This window comes from Taudactylus pleione, unplaced genomic scaffold (assembly GCF_031769625.1).
Source record: "Taudactylus pleione unplaced genomic scaffold, aTauple2 ptg000391l, whole genome shotgun sequence".
In the NCBI taxonomy this organism is placed as follows: domain Eukaryota; kingdom Metazoa; phylum Chordata; class Amphibia; order Anura; family Myobatrachidae; genus Taudactylus; species Taudactylus pleione.
The window spans coordinates 5,661,763-5,682,560 of NW_028284792.1; positions in this window are offsets into that span (position 1 = coordinate 5,661,763).

The window sequence follows — 20,798 nt, forward strand, 5'->3', positions numbered from 1 at the left end:
GAAGGCAGGAAAAGGAAGGAAGGATTGATTAGTTTGTAAATGTATTTACATTTTTAGATTCTGAAGAAAATTTATGAAGGAGAATCATTGTAGGATCAAGTTTTTCAGTTTCTGAAAGACATCTTTGATGATCTTGAGAATGTTCGATATTTGTGCATGGAGAGTTTGCCAGAAGATATTATGCAGTGTCTGCACCATCACACAGAGATGGCTGGGGCGTATATGGGAGCAGGCTCACTGAAGCCCACTTGTGTCCATTCCTATGTGAACCAATCTGCAGCACACCTGTCGCTAACACACAGTGAGGGCAGCTGTTTTGTGCCACATCCTAAATTGAATATTGATTAAGCCCATATACGTTGTACAGTGATGGATCTAAATTTTTGGGGCCCTGACACTTGAGCCCCTTTGCAACCAGCAACAATAGAGCAACATCCAACAAGGTCCAAAGGGCCTTGCTGCCCTTGCAAGGGCTTTGTGGCCCAAATGATGGAGATGTAGAAACCCCCCAGAGAGTGAGTGACTGTCGGTAAATAGTGTCATAACTCTCGGAGGGCAAATTGACGCAACCCATATTTGGGGATTGGCGTGACCTATTTCTGAGGTGTGGAGTCTAATGTGCCGGCAGTGTTCACCAGGGACCCTCGCAAGAGGGTATGGGCTTGGCTGCATCCGACACACAGGTTGCCGCCATCAGAATAGGTTCCCCTATACAGGTGCTGGGTAACTCTGGATGAAGCAGAGAAACCTTTCAGCGTAGTGAACAGGCCGGGTCAGAACCAAACAGACAACAAGGTACTAGGGAGCAGACGTGTGCAGGTCGCAGAGGATAGCCAAGGTCAGAACCAGATAACCAAACGCAGTACCAGGGATTAGACAGAAGCAGGTCAGAAACAAGCCAGGGTCAGGAATAGGTTTGCAGAGGCTGATTGGAGGAATCTTCCAATCAGTGCAGCTGGTGATTTCACTGAGCTGGAAAACAGAAGCACACAATCAGAACGCAGGAACGGTAAATATAGAGCCAGGTAGCAGTGATGGTTTTCTGCACAAAGTAGCCACAGGATAGAACTTAACACTAGGAAGTAACTCTTTGCTCTGGCACCAGTGGGAGTTCTCACAGGGGATATGAATCTGCTGCAAGTCCATGATAGGCTGCTGAGGTCAGCTGAGGCAGGAGCACTCCCACTGGATGAATGCTAGCAGCTTACATAGTGCATGATGGTGATGTCATGGTTCTCGAATAAGGTCAGGCAGAAATCCTGATCTGCAGCAAATGGCAAGGTAAGTCACACAATTTGAGCAGAGTGTGACAGATAGACAGATGTAGAAACCCCCAGAGAGTGAGAGACTGTAGATAGATATATAGATGTTGAAACTCCCAGAGAGTGTGAGGTGAGAGACTGTAGATAGATAGATAGATAGATAGATAGATAGATAGATAGATGTAGAAACCCCTCCCAGAGAGAGAGAGAGAGATAGAGAGAGAGAGAGAGAGAGAGAGAGACTCTAGATAGATCACATACAAAACCAAAACTTACTGTAGGATCCCAGCTATTGATCCTCCTGAGTGGGATTTCTGGAGTCAGGTCTCAGTCAGCTCAGCTTTCAGTTTGTGGTCAGCACTGCAGTGCCAGCTTCTGGCAGTTGGGGCAGCACAAATGGAGATGGGCGCATCTAGTGGCACCTAGCAGTACTGCACTCAGCATAGACACTGACAGCAGCTCTCTATTCTGCGCCTGGCCGGCTCATAATCAACTTGGTGGTTCAGAATTTTTTTAAAAAATGAAAGAAGCATGCAAGAGATGCTGTCTGTGCCCATAACAAATTCTGAAAATTTTTGGGATTCATTAACTTCATGTAGAAGATTTCAGCGGCTGTGGCAGTGCAGCTTCCAACATGGCACATCTAGGAAACAAGAGTGGCAATGCAGTGGCAGACAGGATGGCAGTTTGATAAACTTTAAAAATGTTTGTCATCTACATAAAATGACAGTCATCAATGCCCCAAACAGCGCACAGTACTTATACAGATACACTGGGGTACAGCCTGCAGCATCACAGTACTTATATGGAATTTGGATACACTGGGGTACGGCCAGCAGTGTCACAGTTCTTATATCAAAACACTGGGGTACAACCTGCAGCGTCACAGTACTTATATGGATACACTGGGTTATGGCCTGCAGTGTCACAGTATTTGCTTGTTAGGGGTACACACTGGAGTACGGCCTGCAGCGTCACAGTACTTGTATGGATACACTGCGGTAGGGCTTGCAGAGTCACAGTACTTATAAAGAATCTGGATATACTGGGGTATGGCCTGCAGCATCACAGTACTTGTGTGTTAGGGACACACACTGGGGTATGGCCAGCAACTTCATAGTACTTATATGGATACACTGGGGTATGGCCTGCAGCATCACAGTACTTTTTTGGATTCACTGGGGTATGACCTTCAGAATCACAGTACTGTACTTGTATGGATACACTGGGGTACAGCCAGTAGTGTCACAGTACTTATAAGGATACACTAAGATACGGCCTGCAACATCACAGTACTTATGTGGATACACCACAGTACTTATGTGGATACACCACAGGCCATACCCCAGTGTATCCTATCCATATAAGTACTGTGATGCAGCAGCATCACAGTACTTATATGGATAGGATACACTGGGGTATGGCCTGTGGTGTCACAGTACTTATATGGATACACTGGGGTATGGCCAGCAGCGTCACAGCACTTATATCAAATCTGAATACACTGGGGTATGGCCAGCAGCATCACAGCAAACTGAGGTACGGTCTGCAGCATCACAGTACTTATATGGATACACTAGGGTACGGCCTGCAGGGTCACAGTACTTACATGGTTACACTGGGTTATGGCCTGCATCATCACAGTACTTGTGTGTTAGGGATAAACACTGGGGTACGGCCTGCAGCATTACAGTACTTTTTTGGTACACTGGGGTACAGCCAGCAGTGTCACAGTACTTATAAAGATACACTGGGGTATGGCATGCAATGTCTCAGTTCTTATATGGAATCTAGATACACTGGGGAACGGTCAGCAGCGTCACAGTTCTTATATGGATACACTGGGATATGGCCTGCAGGGTCACAGTACCTATATGAATACACTGGGGTACTGCCTGCAGCATCACAGTACTTATATGGATAGGATACACTGGAGTATGGCCTGCAGTGTCTCAGTTCTTATATGGAATCTGGATACATTGGGGTACGGTCAGCAGTGTCACAGTTCTTATATGGATACACTGGGATATGACCTGCAGGGTCACAGTACTTATATGAATACACTGGGGTACTGCCTGCAGCATCAAAGTATTTATATGGATAGGATACACTTGGGTATGGCCTGCAGCATCTCAATACTTATATGGAACCTGGATACACTGGGGTACTGCGAGCAACGTTACAGCTCTTAATGGATACACTTGGGTATGGCCGGCAGGGTCACAGTACTTATATGAATACACTGGTATATGGCCTGCAGCATCACAGTAATATGGATACACTGGGGTATGGTCGGCAGCATTACAGTACTTTTATGGTTACACTGGGGTATAGCCTGCAGAATCACAGTACTTATATGGATACACTGGGGTATGGAAAGCAGTGTCACAGTGCTTATAAGGATACACTGGGGTACGGCCTGCAGAGTCACAGTATTTGTATGGATACATTGGGGTACGGCCTGCAGCATATCAGTACTTGTATGTATACACTGAGGTACAGCCCGCAGCATCACAGTACTTATATGGATACACTGGAGTATGGCCTGCAGCATCACAGTACATATATGGATACACTGGGGTTTGGCCTGCAGAATCACAGTACTTGTATGGATAGACTAGGGTATGGCCTGCAGCATCACTGTATTTGTATGGATACACTGGAGTACTACCTGCAGCATCACAGTACTTATATGGATAGGATACACTGGGGTACGGCCTGCAGCATCACAGTACTTATATGGAATCTGGAATACACTGGGTTATGGCCTGCAGCATCACAGTACTTGTGTGTATACACTGGGGTTTGGGCAGCCACGCCCCCGGCACGCCCACCAAAGGGGGCGTGCTGTCAATCACCATTGACAGCACGCCCCCTTTGGTGCGAGACCCATAACGACGGCTTGGCCGTCGTTATTCAGATCTTGCACATGCGCACGACGGAGCCGCCTCATCGACCAACATCGACAACATGGGCAACATTGACCCACTTGCGAGCGCTCAGCGCTCGTGAGCCGGTCTGAATCAGGCCCAGCATCTGACCCGCACTGTAACTGACTCACACTGTACCCTGCACTGTGGGCCTGATTCAGACCCGCTCGCAAGCGCTATGCACTCACGAGCGGGTCGTTGTTTGGCCACTGCGCATGTGCACGCCGGAGCCGGCTACGACGTGCGAATGCGCGATACCCGGCTAGCGATGGGCGCTCCGTTGCTACGGGTCTCTCACCAAAGCGGGGCAGCTGTCGATTTTGATTGACAGCTTGCCCCGTTTTGGAGGCGGGCAGGTGGGGTGGCTGGCCAAATGGAGGCGTTCCCGTTTGGGGGCGGCCCCACTGACATCAAGAGTGATGTCAGTGGTGAGCTTCCGGCTCTAATAGAGCTGAAAGCTCACTGGGGCTTGCGGGAACGAGACCCTACCACAAGGGTCTCATCGCAAGCCCCGATGGTCGGGACCATCGGGTCCATCGCGACCATCACCTGGCTGCTCGCAATAGCTGTGTGTGGTCACCCACAGCTAAGCGAGCGGCCAGGAGGCAGCAAAAAAAAAAAAAAAAAGCCATGATTCAGAGCGAGTGCTCTTTCAGAGCATCTGGCTCTGAATCAGGCCCTGTGTCCGACCTGCGCTGTATTTAACCCACACTTTATAACATACTGTGGCGCTGATTCAGAGCCGGACGCTCTGACAAGAGCGCTCGCTCTGAATCAGGGCCGTCCCTGCTCCTTTTTGGCTCGCATAGCTGTGGGTGACCACCCACAGCTATAGCGAGTGGCCAAAATGATGGTCGTGATGGTCAAGACCATCACGACCATCGGACTTGCGACGAGACCCTGCGGTAGGGTCTCGCTGCTGCAAGCCCAGGAGTGCTTTTGGCTCTATCAAAGCCAAAAGCACTCCCACTGACATCACTAGTGATGTCACTGGGGCCGGTCCCAGACAATAGACCCCAGTGGGCCTCCGTCTGGGCAGCCACGCCCCTGGCATGCCCACCAAAGGGGGCGTGCTGTCAATCACCATCGACAGCACGCCCCCTTTGGTGCGAGACCCTTAACGACGGCTTGGCCGTTGTTATTCGGGTGTCGCGCATGCGCACGACGGAGCCGCCTCCGTCTTGCGCATGCGCACTAGGGCACCATCGACCCTCTCGCGAGCGCTCAGCCTGAATCAGGCCCTGTATCCGGCCTGCACTGTATTCAACCCACACTGTATCCTGGACTATATCAGACCAGCACTGTATCCTACACTGTACAGTATCTTACCTGCACTGTATCCAATCCACACTGTGTCCCGCACTGTGGGCCTGATTCAGACTCGGACGCTAGTTGCGTCCGCTCGCTGGCTAAAAGGGTCCAGCTATTTAAATCATGTGCTCACACTGCGTCACGTAAAGCTGCCAACTAAGTTATAGCGAGTGGCCGCACTTTGCGATCACACCTGTATAAATACGCCCCTTTGCCACTCACAACACACGTCATCTCCGGCAGTTTTAGGATTAATCGGGAACATCGAGAGCCATTGGAGCTGCTCGCAGTGCTTGTGGTAGCTTTTTCCCACCACAACATTGCGAGCAGTTCTGGCTAAAATATAACCCAGTCACATGTGTAATGACGCTACTTTGCTAATTATGCACACCCATTAAATGCCGTTCTGACGGTCGGGCACGCCTGCGTTCGCACATCCACACCCCCATTTTCAAGCATCTTCCCTTGTTACCACCAACAAACAGCACTATCTGTCACTCAAAATAGCGGCCCGACTGCGGGCTACGGTTGAGCACTTTCCCATCACAATCACTGGTTCGCGCACTCTCATTGCGACTCATACGCATGCGCAGATTGCGAAAAATCGCTCAATGCGAGCGAGCGCAGCATAGCATCCAGATCTAAATCAGGCCCTGTATCCGACCCACACTGTATCTGACCCGCACTGTGTCTGACCCACACTGTATCCGACTTGCACTGTATCTGACCTGCACTGTATCCGACCCACACTATATCCAACGCGCACTGTATTCGACCAACACTGTATCTGACCCACACTGTATCTGACCTACACTGAATACGACCCGCAATGTATCCGACCCACACTGTATCTGACCTGCACTGTATCCGACCCACACTATATCCAACGCGCACTGTATTTGACCAACACTGTATCTGACCCACACTGTATCTGACCTACACTGAATACGACCCGCAATGTATCCGACCCACACTGTATCTGACCTGCACTGTACCCTGCAATGTATCCGACCTGCACTGTCTCTCAGTCGCAGGTATGGAGCACTGTTTTCAATGGTTGGGGAGATTTTGGGGAACTGCTCAACAAAAAGGCTGATTGATCCGGGGCTTTACATGGGCACAGAGCCAGTTATCAGTGGCCCAGCACCCCCAGGAGGGAAATGCAGAATGGGCACTGAGAATAGGCATGTGCACTTGTGTAGGGGCATTCATGTCTGTTATTGCTATTTACACATGGTTTAGGGTTTGTTTTGTTGCTGCTTGTTAACTACGATTAATTGTTTTCAGCAAGGATATTTCATGTACGATTTTTTGTAAATTTCTGTGTTGTATTGTTTTCTATTGAACGTACTTGTGAGTTGGTTTGGCCTACAGTATGTTTGTGAAAATATTGTGTGAGGTGGTCAAAATTGACTGGAAACGAGTGAAAACAAAAGCCCAAATTATGTGATTTTAGCTGTTTTTATAATTTTTTGATAAAAAATCCAGATCCAAAACCAAAAACAAAACACGCAAGGGGCGGTTTTGGCAAAACCAATCCAGATCCAAAACACGAGAAGATACAGATCCAAAACCAAAACACGGGGGTCGGCACACATCTCTACTTATATGGATAGGCTGGGGTATGGCCTACAGAATCACAGTACTTGTATGGATACTAGGGGTGTGCACCGGCCACTTTTCGTGTTTTGTGTTTTGGTTTTGGATCTGGATCTTTCTTCGTGTTTTGGATCTGGATTGGTTTTGCCAAAACCACCCTTCCGTGTTTTGGGTTCTGGGTTTTGTGTTTTGGATCTGTATTTTTTTTAAAAAAAGCATAAAAACAGCTAAAATCACAGAATTTGTTGGTTTCTCTGCTCCTATGCTATTATTAACCTCAATAACCTTAATTTCCACTCATTTCCAGTCTATTCTGAACACCTCACACCTCACAATAGTGTTTTCATGTCCAAAAGGTTGCACCGAGGTAGCTGGATGACTATGCTAAGCGACACGAGTGGGCGGCACAAACACGTGACCCATCTAGGAGTGACACTGCAGTGGCAGACAGGATGGCAGTTAGAAAAACTAGGCCCCAAACTGTACATAATGCAAAGAAAAAAAAGAAGTGCAAGATGGAATTGTCCTTGGGCCCTCCCACCCACCCTTATGTTGTATAAACAGGACATGCACACTTTAACAAATCAATCATTTCAGCGCCAGGGTCTGCCACACAACTGTGGCTGAAATGATTGGTTCGTTTGGGCCCCCACAAAACAAGCTGGCAATTAATGTGTCCCTGCACAAACTGGCTCTACGGAGGCAAGATGTCATCCTCATCCTCCTCATCCACCGATTCCTCACCCTCTTCAGTATGTACATCCTCATCCTCACAAAGTATTAACTCGTCCCCACTTGAATCCACCACCACAGGTCCCTCTGTACCTTCTGGAGGCTGGTCTCCCTGGAAGAGCTGATAATTCATTTTGATGAACATCATCTTCTCCACATTCTGTGGAAGCAACCTCCTACGCCTTTCGCTGACAAGGTTCCCGGCTGCACTAAACACTCTTTCGGAGTACACACTGGAGGGGGGGCAACTCAGGTAAAATAGAGCCAGCTTGTACAGGGGCCTCCAAATTGCCTCTTTTTCCTGCCAGTACAGGTATGGACTGTCTGACATGCCTACTTGGATGCTGTCACCGATGTAATCCTCCACCATTCTGTCAATGGTGACAGTATCATATGCAGTGACAGTAGACATGTCAGAAATTGTTGCCAGGTCCTTCAGTCCGGACCAGATGTCCAAACTTGGTCCTGCCTGCCCTGCATCACCGCCAGTGGGTTGCTTAGGATACCTAAGTTTTTTCCTGGCAGCCCCAGTTGCGGGAGAAAATGAAGAAGGAGCCGTTGACGTGTCACATTCCGCTTCAGCTGACAGTGTGTTCACCAGCAGGTCTTTGCACCTCTGCAGGCTTGTGTCGGCCGGAAAGAGAGACACCACATAGGCTTTAAACCTAGGATCAAGCATGGTGGCCAAAATGTAGTGGTCTGATTTCAACAGATTGACCACCCTGGAATCCTGGCAAAGCGAATGAAGAGCTTCATCCACAAGTCCCACATGCCGAGCGGAATCGCTCCGTCTTAGCTCCTCCTTCACTTTCTCCAGCTGCTTCTGCAAAAGCCTGATGAGGGGAATGACCTGACTCAAGCTGGCTGTGTCTGAACTGACTTCACGTGTGGCAAGTTCGAAGGGCTGGAGAACCTTGCACAACACGGAAATCATTCTCCACTGCGCTTGAGTCAGGTGCATACCCCCTCCTTTGCCTATGTCATAGGTGGATGTATAGGCTTGTATGGCCTTTTGCTGCTCCTCCATCCTCTGAAGCATATAGAGGGTTGAGTTCCACCGCGTCACAACCTCTTGCTTCAGGTGATGGCGGGGCAGGTTCAAGAGTGTTTGCTGGCGCTCCAGTCTTCGGCACGCAGTCGCTGAATGGCGAAAGTGGCCAGAAATTTTTCGGGCCACCCAAAGCGTCTCCTGCACGCCCCTGTCGCTTTTCAGAAAATTCTGCACCACCAAGTTTATTGTGTGAGCAAAACATGGGACGTGCTGGAATTTGCCCAGATGTAATGCCCGCACAATATTGGTGGCGTTGTCAGATATCACAAATCCCCAGGAGAGTCTAAGTGGGGTAAGCCACTGGGCGATGATTTCCCTCAGTTTCTCTAAGAGGTTGTCGGCGGTGTGCCTCTTACTGAAACCGGTGATACACAGCGTAGCCTGCCTTGTAACGAGCTGGCGTTTCTGAGATGCTGCTACTGGTGACGCTGCTGCTGTTGCTGCGTAAGGTGATACATCTACCCAGTGGGCTGTCACAGTCATATAGTCCTTAGTCTGCCCTGTTCCACTTGTCCACATGTCCGTGGTTAAGTGGACATTGTGTACAACGGCATTTTTCAGGACACTGAGGACACTTTTTCTGACGTTTCTGTACAGTCTCGGTATCGCCTGCCTAGTGAAGTGGAATCTAGACGGGATTTGGAACCGGGGACACACTACCTCCATCAATTGTCTAAATCCCACTGCACTAATGGCGGATACCGGACGCACGTCTAACACCAACATAGCAGTCAAGGCCTCAGTTATACGTTTTGCTTCAGGATGACTGCTGTCGTACTTCATCCTCCTCGCTAAGGACTGTTGGAGGGTCAATTGTTTAGTAAAAGTAGTGGTGTTCCTACTTCCTCTCTGGGATGATGAACGACTCCCAGCAGCAGCAACAGCAGCAGCGGCAGCAGTAGGCGTAGCAATGCAGGATCCTCCAGAGGAATCCTGGATAGGAGAGTCAGACATGCCAGTGACATGGCCTGCAGGACTACTTCCGATCCTGACTAAGGAGGAAATTGACGAGGAGGGAGTTGACGGTGTGGTTTGCAGGCGCTTGGATACAACAGGACAACGGGATTTAGGTGTCCCTGGACTGCTTACGGTCTTAGCCAAAGTTTCTGAACTTGACAGTAACTTTTTATGAACGCGCTGCAGGTGCCGTATAAGGGAGGATGTTCCTAGGTGGTTGACGTCCCTACCCCTACTTATTTCACCTTTACATATGGTACATATGGCAAGACAGTTGTTGTCCGGATTTGGATAGAAATATTGCCAGACCAAAGAGGTGGAATGTTTGGTCTTCTGCCCAGGCATGACCGTGATGGGCTTTTTCATCCCACGGACAACAACTGTCTCCCCCGGAGCCTGATTTAAACAAACCACATCACCATCAGAATCCTCCTCGCCAACTTCCTCCTCAGCGCCAGCTACACCAGTATCCTCATCCTGTTGTACTTCAACAGTGACATCTTCAATTTGCATATCAGCAAGTGGACTGTGGGTGCTCCTTTCAGCACTTGCAGGGGGCGTGCAAATGGTGGAAAGAGCCACCTCTTCCCGTCCAGTGCTGGGAAGGTCAGGCATCGCAACCACCACCACACTTGGACTCTCCTTGGGGATTTGTGATATCTTCTTAGAAAGCACAGTTCTTCGCTGTGCTTTTGCCAGCTTAACTCTTTTGATTTTTTTAGTGGGAGGAGGGCTTCCATCGTCATGTGAAGCTGAACCACTAGTCATGAACATACTAGGGATCGACCTTAGCCGTTCCTTGCCACTCCGTGTCGTAAATGGCATATTGGCAAGTTTACGTTTCTCTTCAGCTGATTTAAATGTCTTTTTCAAGGTCATTTTCCTGAACTTTGCCATTTGGGATTGTATGTGCCCTCTACTATGACATTGGGCATCGGCCTTGGCAGACGACGTTGATGGCATGTTATCGTCTATGTCATGACTAGTGGCAGCAGCTTCAGCACTAGGAGGAAGTGGTTCTTGATCTTTCTCTATTTTATTTTTATCGGAGAAAGTTTGGTCCTCCATTTATGTTATATCGATTTGATATATACGTGCGGCTAAACACAGAAAATAATTTTTTTTTTGGTTTGGACTGGAGTGTACTTTGTGGGTTACAGCACCCTTTAACGGTCAAGCCAGCCGGCCCTTTACTTATGACACAGGCGCACTCTTGGCACTACTTTGTTGATGCACGTGCGGCTACTGCGCACACAATTCACAAACACAGAAAATATTTTTTTTTTTGGTTTGGACTGGAGTGTACTTTGGGGGTTACAGCACCCTTTAACGGTCAAGCCAGCCGGCCCTTTACTTATGACACAGGCGCACGCTTGGCACTACTTTGTTGATGCACGTGCGGCTACTGCGCACACAATTCACAAACACAGAAAATAATTTTTTTTTGGTTTGGACTGGAGTGTACTTTCGGGGGTTACAGCACCCTTTAACGGTCAAGCCAGCCGGCCCTTTACTTATGACACAGGCGCACGCTTGGCACTACTTTGTTGATGCACGTGCGGCTACTGCGCACACAATTCACAAACACAGAAAATAATTTTTTTTTGGTTTGGACTGGAGTGTACTTTGGGGGTTACAGCACCCTTTAACGGTCAAGCCAGCCGGCCCTTTACTTATGACACAGGCGCACGCTTGGCACTACTTTGTTGATGCACGTGCGGCTACTGCGCACACAATTCACAAACACAGAAAATAATTTTTTTTTGGTTTGGACTGGAGTGTACTTTGGGGGTTACAGCACCCTTTAACGGTCAAGCCAGCCGGCCCTTTACTTATGACACAGGCGCACGCTTGGCACTACTTTGTTGATGCACGTGCGGCTACTGCGCACACAATTCACAAACACAGAAAATAATTTTTTTTTGGTTTGGACTGGAGTGTACTTTCGGGGGTTACAGCACCCTTTAACGGTCAAGCCAGCCGGCCCTTTACTTATGACACAGGCGCACGCTTGGCACTACTTTGTTGATGCACGTGCGGCTACTGCGCACACAATTCACAAACACAGAAAATAATTTTTTTTTGGTTTGGACTGGAGTGTACTTTGGGGGTTACAGCACCCTTTAACGGTCAAGCCAGCCGGCCCTTTACTTATGACACAGGCGCACGCTTGGCACTACTTTGTTGATGCACGTGCGGCTACTGCGCACACAATTCACAAACACAGAAAATAATTTTTTTTTTGGTTTGGACTGGAGTGTACTTTGGGGGTTACAGCACCCTTTAACGGTCAAGCCAGCCGGCCCTTTACTTATGACACAGGCGCACGCTTGGCACTACTTTGTTGATGCACGTGCGGCTACTGCGCACACAATTCACAAACACAGAAAATAATTTTTTTTTGGTTTGGACTGGAGTGTACTTTCGGGGGTTACAGCACCCTTTAACGGTCAAGCCAGCCGGCCCTTTACTTATGACACAGGCGCACGCTTGGCACTACTTTGTTGATGCACGTGCGGCTACTGCGCACACAATTCACAAACACAGAAAATAATTTTTTTTTTGGTTTGGACTGGAGTGTACTTTCGGGGGTTACAGCACCCTTAACGGTCAAGCCAGCCGGCCCTTTACTTATGACACAGGCGCACGCTTGGCACTACTTTGTTGATGCACGTGCGGCTACTGCGCACACAATTCACAAACACAGAAAATAATTTTTTTTTTGGTTTGGACTGGAGTGTACTTTGGGGGTTACAGCACCCTTTAACGGTCAAGCCAGCCGGCCCTTTACTTATGACACAGGCGCACGCTTGGCACTACTTTGTTGATGCACGTGCGGCTACTGCGCACACAATTCACAAACACAGAAAATAATTTTTTTTTTGGTTTGGACTGGAGTGTACTTTCGGGGGTTACAGCACCCTTAACGGTCAAGCCAGCCGGCCCTTTACTTATGACACAGGCGCACGCTTGGCACTACTTTGTTGATGCATGTGCGGCTACTGCGCACACAATTCACAAACACAGAAAATAATTTTTTTTTTGGTTTGGACTGGAGTGTACTTTCGGGGGTTACAGCACCCTTAACGGTCAAGCCAGCCGGCCCTTTACTTATGACACAGGCGCACGCTTGGCACTACTTTGTTGATGCACGTGCGGCTACTGCGCACACAATTCACAAACACAGAAAATAATTTTTTTTTTGGTTTGGACTGGAGTGTACTTTCGGGGGTTACAGCACCCTTAACGGTCAAGCCAGCCGGCCCTTTACTTATGACACAGGCGCACGCTTGGCACTACTTTGTTGATGCACGTGCGGCTACTGCGCACACAATTCACAAACACAGAAAATAATTTTTTTTTGGTTTGGACTGGAGTGTACTTTCGGGGGTTACAGCACCCTTTAACGGTCAAGCCAGCCGGCCCTTTACTTATGACACAGGCGCACGCTTGGCACTACTTTGCTGATGCACGTGCGGCTACTGCGCACACAATTCACAAACACAGAAAATATATTATTTTTTTAGCACTTGGGGGAGCACCCCTGATGGACAGAGCACCCCCTGGACAACATTACAGCACCTCTTTAGGACTGGGCCACTGCACAGGACTTTGGAGTGGACACAGCCCCTATGGAGAACTGACTGCACAACACAGTCCAGCCAGCCCCTATGGACTTTGAAGTAGTGGACACAGCCCCTATTAACAACAGCAGCACAGCACAACACAGCCAGCCCCTATGGACTTTGAAGTAGTGGACAACAGCAGCACTACACTACACTACACTACACAGCCCTAACTCCCACCCTCCCTCTTCACTGTCCACAGCCGAGTGAGAAAATGGCGCCGACGTGGGTACCTTATATAGGATCCAAAACCCGCGAGACTCGGAAGGCGGGAAGATGACGTTTTGCCTCGATTTCAGAATCCGAGTCAGGCGGGAAAAGTCGAGCCTGACTCGGATCGGACTCGGATCGGGGGGGCTCGGGGGGGTTCGGATTTCAGAAATCCGAACCCGCTCACCCCTAATGGATACAGTGGGGTATTGCCAGCAGTCTCACAATACTTATAAGGATACACTGTCTGGGTACGGCCTGCAACGTCACAATATTATGGATACACTGGGGTATGGTCTGCAGCATCACAGTACTCATTTGGATACACTGGGGTATAGCCTGCAGCATCACACTACTCATGTGGGATCTGGATACCCTGGGGTATGTCCAGCAGCATCACAGCATTATGGACACACTGGATTACGGTCTGCAGCATCACAGTACTTCAATGTATACACTGGGGTATGGCCTGCAGAATCACAGTATTTGTATGGATACACAAGGTTACGGCCAGCAGTGTCACAGTACTTATAAGGAAACACTGGGGTACGGCCTACAGTGTCACAGAACTTATATGGATACACTGGGGTAGGGCCTGCAGCGTCACAGTACTTGCATGTTAGGGATACACACTGGGGTATGGCCTTCAGCGTCACAGTACTTGTATGGATACATTGGGGTACAGCCTGCAACGTCATAGTACTTATATGAAATTTGGATACACTGGGGTATGGCCTGCAGCATCACAGTACTTATATAGATTAGAGATGAGCGGGTTCGGAATTCGGAAATCCGAACCCACCAGAATTTAGCAGATCTGAGTCGGATCCAAGCAGGCTCTGGGTTTCCGACCTGACTCGGATCTCAAAACCGAGGCAAAACCATGGAGTCGGAAATCTCGTTGTTCACGAGCTTACGACACTATGATCAATGTAGTATATAGGGACCATGCGGCGGACGCCATTTCACTCCGGCTGTGGAGACTAAACAGGGAGGGTTGATAGTGTAGGGCTGGGAGAGTTGCTGGTGTTGTTTGGTGTTGTGTTGTCTGCTGTCTGCTGTGTCGTGGGCTGGTGCACTGCTGATCCATTCTGGGCTGGTGCTGTCTGCTGTGTCCTGGACTGGTGGTGCTGCTGTACTGTCTGTTGTGTCCAACTCGGCTGGTGTAGAATACATCTGGGCTCTGCTGCATCCATCTGGGCCCAAGTTCTGGACTCAAGCAAAAAAAAAATAGTAAAAAATAAATAAAAATAAAAGTCTTTTTGTGTAATATTTTTCTGTGTGCTCGTGCGTGTTAGGCTTAACTGCACAAGATCCAGCCAGCAACGCAAGTTGCAACCTAGTGCTGCCCAACTCCAGTCGTGATCAATCTGTGCTCTGGGCTCAAGTTCTGGAGCTGAAAAAAAAAATATTGTCTTTTTTTTGTCAAATTTTTATTGTGTGTGTCAGCCACATCTGGCTGTCACTGTCATCGGCGTAGGTGCGCAGGGGTGCTGTGTTCCTGTCTGTAGAGGAGCTGCTGTCCAAAATAATAAATAAACAACTTTTGTTGTGTGCATATAAGCCACACCTGTCATCGGCATAGATGCGCAGGGGTGCTGTGCTGCTGTCTGTGAAGGGGCTGCATGAATATTGCAATGAAAACTTTTTTTTTAAGTTATTGGGTTACAAAAAGTTGTTTTTTATCTTAAACATAGTATAAATGTTATCCTAACAGCTTATAAAGTTATATGCTCTGAAAAACTAAAGCCTATATTTATTTACAAACCTATATAGAGTAGACATCCTAAATTGTAAAATTGTTCTATTCAAAAACATAAACAAAAGCAAAGATTATAAGTCTAGTGTGTTATGGGCTCTATTTATTAACATTATTTTTACTAAAATAAAGTGAAAAAGGGTGTTTTCACACCCTTTTCACATTATTTTAGTTTCACCTGTAGTTATTACAGGGCAATTGGAGTAGAATTAGTAAAATTCTACTCCAACCCCTAGTATCACTTATTTTTAGTAAAGCAGATCGCATTTCCCATAATTGTAATGGGAAATGTGATCCGACCAGAGTTACTAAAAATAAATTGTAAAAAAATACCGGGGGAAGCCCTGTGATAATAACGCCACCTGGAGGTGGCGTTATCCAGGGTCTCTCCCGGTTACCGGGCCCCCACTCTGCTCTAACGGGGAGAGCAGAGGCGGGAGCCGGCACCAGTAATTAGCTATGTGGTCTAAACAGACCGCAAGCCGATTGCTGTAAAAAAAAGAAAAAAAAAATTGAAACATTTTTTTTTTACTTACCTGAATCCAGGGACTGGTGATCGGGCCTCCGGTAATGGCTCCTCTCCGGTCAGCTGGTCTCCCATAGTGCACTGCGGCCCGGTCATCAGGTGATCGGGTCCCAGTGCAGTATGGGAGATCACCTGATCGGGAAGCCCGGAGAAGATCACTGGAGGCCAGGAGGATGCAGGTAAGTGTAATGAAGGGAGGGGGGGGTCGTGGGGGTCCGCGATTGTGGGGGCGGGGCTTAGCGTTGGTGGGGGGTAGCAGCGACGGTGGGTTGGCGCATGCGCGGACTCTTAGTCGCGATATTTTTTCCAAAAATACCGCGACTAGAGTGCGGATGGGATTTGCAGGGACAGAGCTTTATCACAAGCTCTGTCCCTGCATGGGATTTATAGTAAATCCCTGTAATATTGCCTGAATTCGCAATGTGAATTCACTCGGTAATATCACACTACAATCCGCATTCAATATGGTGTGTTATTAGAACAAGCAGAACAGAGCATTAAATGCAACATTTCATTTTAAGGTTTAAGTTTTACGTTGTGTCTGGAGATCATTTAGAAAGCAGAAAAAAAGCTCCATCATAAGCTGCAGATGATTAAACTCACACACAAAGGTTTAATAGAAATAGATACAACACCAGATCAGTTGTTTACCCTGGAGGATCTGTCTGATTCATCATGGTGCCCTCAAGACCAAGATTGTGCAAATTCTGTCAAAAGAGAGACTGACACCACAGCTAAACATAATAGTGACCTTCTGGATGTGAATTTTCTCATTTGCATGGGGAAAACCCAACCCTCAGATGAGATGGATCTCAGCCAGTGGACTACATTGAAATCACCATTAATAAGTCACAATGGAAGACTACAGTGTGGAGAATCTTTATTCACAGTCTGGAGAGGCCTCTGAGAACATGAAAAAAGATGCTCTTGGTGCTGAACTTCAAGGGATTTCTCCATCATGTTCTGCAGTGTGGAAAGGTTGCATTCACATGTTTTCTATAAAGCAGTTCAAAGTTACAGCCTTCAAAATGTCTGGCTATAACAGCCACCTTTGCCAGTATTACCAAAGATTATTACAAGCAAAGGATTCATCTGTCCAGAATCTATTTGGGAATTCACGGATTGTATTTGGCCTGAATGCACTAAGACATCCAGTGATTCTGTCATTGTGTTCTGTAGCCGACTTTTTCCTACCTGAATTGCAAACTGAAATACGGAATAGTAAGCACAGACAACATGGAGGCTTTTGTTATTCTGCTGCCTGCATGCCAGCCAATACCTACCAGACTACACCCACTGGGGGGCCTGGTCTTGATAATGACCATCCCCATCTGTTGCTAGGCCTTCTTCTTCCAAACCATCCATCCTGGACTTCCTGTCCAAAAAGGGTGAGCAGGATACAGAAAGAGTTGTTAGATGTCCCCGATGACATTATTTTTCATCTATAATAGATGATGTGGAGAGATAAGAGCTTCAGATGTTGGAACAGGGGCTCCCACCTATTTGGCTTCCCTCCAGAGAACAGAGCTCTGTTCCACAGGAAGTGTCTATGCCTGAGCTGATAGGTAGGTAGTCTCTGTCTGTTAGTAAACACCCTTCAGGAGATGGCAACCCAAAATAACAACAATTTCAATAATAATGCGTTCACTGATAAATTATAATGATAACCAACCTGATCCCTTAACAGCAACATACCCCATCTGGCCAACTCATAACATGACACCCAGTTTTCAGCCTCCTCTTCCTTATGACACTAATTCAGTCACCATGGTTGATCAATCAGCCATGTGTGGTCCACCCAATTTTTGGCCTTCTACATTCTAACATCATATTCACATATCTAAGAAGTGGACAGTGGGAACAATGGCAATTTGAAGGCCACTAACTAACTCTATTTTTTCAATGTCCCTGTACAGGTTGGAAAATTCCTTTACAGAACAGAAGGTTTGCAAAGGATTATTTAAGTCAATTGTTTATTTATTTTTGGAAAGCACGCTTCCTGTCCCCCTTCTGGGATGAAAAAATCCACTCCCAGCAAGCAGGCATGGCACTAAAGAATGAATTCCCAAGAAAGACACAATGTAAGACTTAAACCTTAAATCTGAAATGTTACATTTAATGCTCTGTTCCGCTTGTTCACATATCTCATATGGTTAAGTGCCACTGTCCACATTACAGAGGGAACAACGGCAGTTTTAAGGCCACTAACTAAATCTGTTTTTTTTTAATGTCCCTGTACAAGTTGGAAAATGCCTTTACAGAAAGTTTGCAAAGGATTATTTAAGTAAATTGTTTTTTGGAAGCACTCTTCATGGTCCGCTTCTGGGATGAAAATCCACTCCTAGCCGCAAAAGCAGGCACAGGATTCTCAAGAAAGATACAACGTAAGACCTTAAATCAGGGGTAGCCAACCTCGGTCTTCGAGAGCTCACATTTTCCAGACGACCAAGCTAGTGTACAGGTGTATTCATTACTGACCAAAACATTTAGAAAGATCCACAGGTGCAGTTAATTATTATAGTTTTGATTCTGTGAGGAGACCTGGAAAACATGCACTGTTGGTAGCTCTCGAGGACCAGGGTTGGCTAACCTTGCCCTTAAATCATAGATATTATGCTTGTCCACACATCTGTGCTGGTTGAGTGGCACTTTGAGGCTGTTTTAGCTGTTTTTTTTTTTTTTTTTTTAAGAAAAAAGATCCAAAACTAAAACCAAAACACGAAAACAAAACACGGAGGTGAGGTTTTGGCAAAACCAATCCAGATCCAAAACCAGGGGAGATCCTGAACCAAAACCAAAACACAGGGGTCGGCACACATCTCTAATATAGCTACACTTGGGTGGATGGACACAGCACAGCACTGAGCACAGGAGCAGACACTGGAGTCTATGGACGGAGCACAGCACAGCCCCTGGATGGACACAGCACAGCCCCTGGATGGACTCATCATAGCCCCTGGACAGACAACACAGCCCCTGAATGGATACCACAGCCCCTGGATGGACAGCACCGCCCCTGGCTGGACACAGCACACAACCCCTGGGTGGACAGCACAGCCACTGGATGGACAGCACAACCCCTGGATAGCACAGCCCCTGGACGGACTCAGCATAGTCCATATAGCACAGCCGGAGTGAAGCAAATGGCGCCGATCACTACGGGGAGGGTCTTAAATACAATCCATAACCTGTGAGAATCCGACGCGGGATTGATGACATTTTGCCTCGTTTTCAGATCCGAGACAGGCAGGAAGACCCGAGCCCGACTCGGATCTGGTATGTACTGTATTTGCAATGTTCGGGTGGTTCCAGTTCTCAGTGAAGTTGACCCACTCATCTCTAATATTAATGCAGGTAACATTAGTGATATCAAATATCAATATACTGAAGTTCTAAAATGGCAGCAATTATTATACTAGACTATTTTATGTATTTCTATTAAAGTTATGTTTTTAACTGTGATTATATAGTGGTAAGCAATTGGTTTTTGGTTCGTTTAAGAATTTGTTTTCATTTTTTTTTTATTTGTATATATAGTAGATCATTTATTTGTCTGACAGTATTGCCTATTCGAAGATCATTATTGGACTTCACTTCTTTTGGATTTGTGCAGATATTGTAAGATTATATACAGTGTCTTGAACACCTGAGAAATATCTACTTTGTCGATTCTTTCTTATTCAATAATTTAAGGCATGAAGCATATTATTTGCAAAAGTAGATTTTTTTTTCTGTTTGAGAAATGAGAAACTTAACAATGGCATCTGCCTTACACAAATTTGCATCCTGTCGACACAATGCTCTAAAGCTGCTATTATTGAAGTTAGTGCATTCACTATTTCAGCAAGCAGATTGAAATTATGTTTTTGTAAAGTTACAGAATTGTTCAAATCAATCAGTGCTTTTTGAATAAAGGTCTTTAAAAAGAGGAGTTAAAGCATCAAAAACAGTAAGTTTCACCTAATTTTGTAATCCACTGATAATACAGTATATCACGGGAGAGACCTTTTGAAACTGCCAAAAAGGTTTGGAAAATTGCTGTTAATGTCATTTATGTTTTGCTCATCAGATAGCTGAAAGATACTGTATTATTTTATTTGAGGCTGGAATAAGGTTAAGAACATGTCCTTGTCTTCAGTTGTGATAATTAAATTATGCTAGACTTATCATTGTCGTCTGTATTAAGCAGAGTTACATGCGCGTCATCTTCAAAGTCATCAATATAATTGGATGGATCAGCCATTGTTATGGATGAATAGGGTGAGGGCCATAGCTAGGACAGTGCAGCCAGTGATGTCTCCCAGAGAATCATCATCATTACCACTCCCTCCATGTGTAGTCAGTGATGCAAAACTCAAAATAATGAGTGGTCACAGGTTTTCCTGGGTCCTGCCATGATACGAGTATTCTGCATCAGCCAGTCCTGTATGAGAGGTTCACGAATGGAGATACAGGAAATGTGTTGATTGCTGACACCTCTGTTGGATCCATAGACCCTGAAACACCACAAATATAACGAGGTGCATGTATCCACAAGGAGTGTGATAGACTGTAGTTTTGGACTTCTGAAAGCAAGTTAATGTGTCTGGACAAATATGGTGGGGCGTTTCTCTACTCACCTGAGAATGTTAGGGAAATTGTAGTTAGTTACTGTATACTGCATAAGCAGTGCCAGATTAAGATCCACATGTGCCGGGAGCTGACATTTATGAATGGCCTATCGGCTGCAGCTGCAGAGGATGAGACCAGGCTGCAGGGGTGTGACTAGTTTTGTGAGGTAGTGACTAGTGATGTGTGAGTGCAGCTCTCTCACTGCAGCCTACTCCACATCTTTC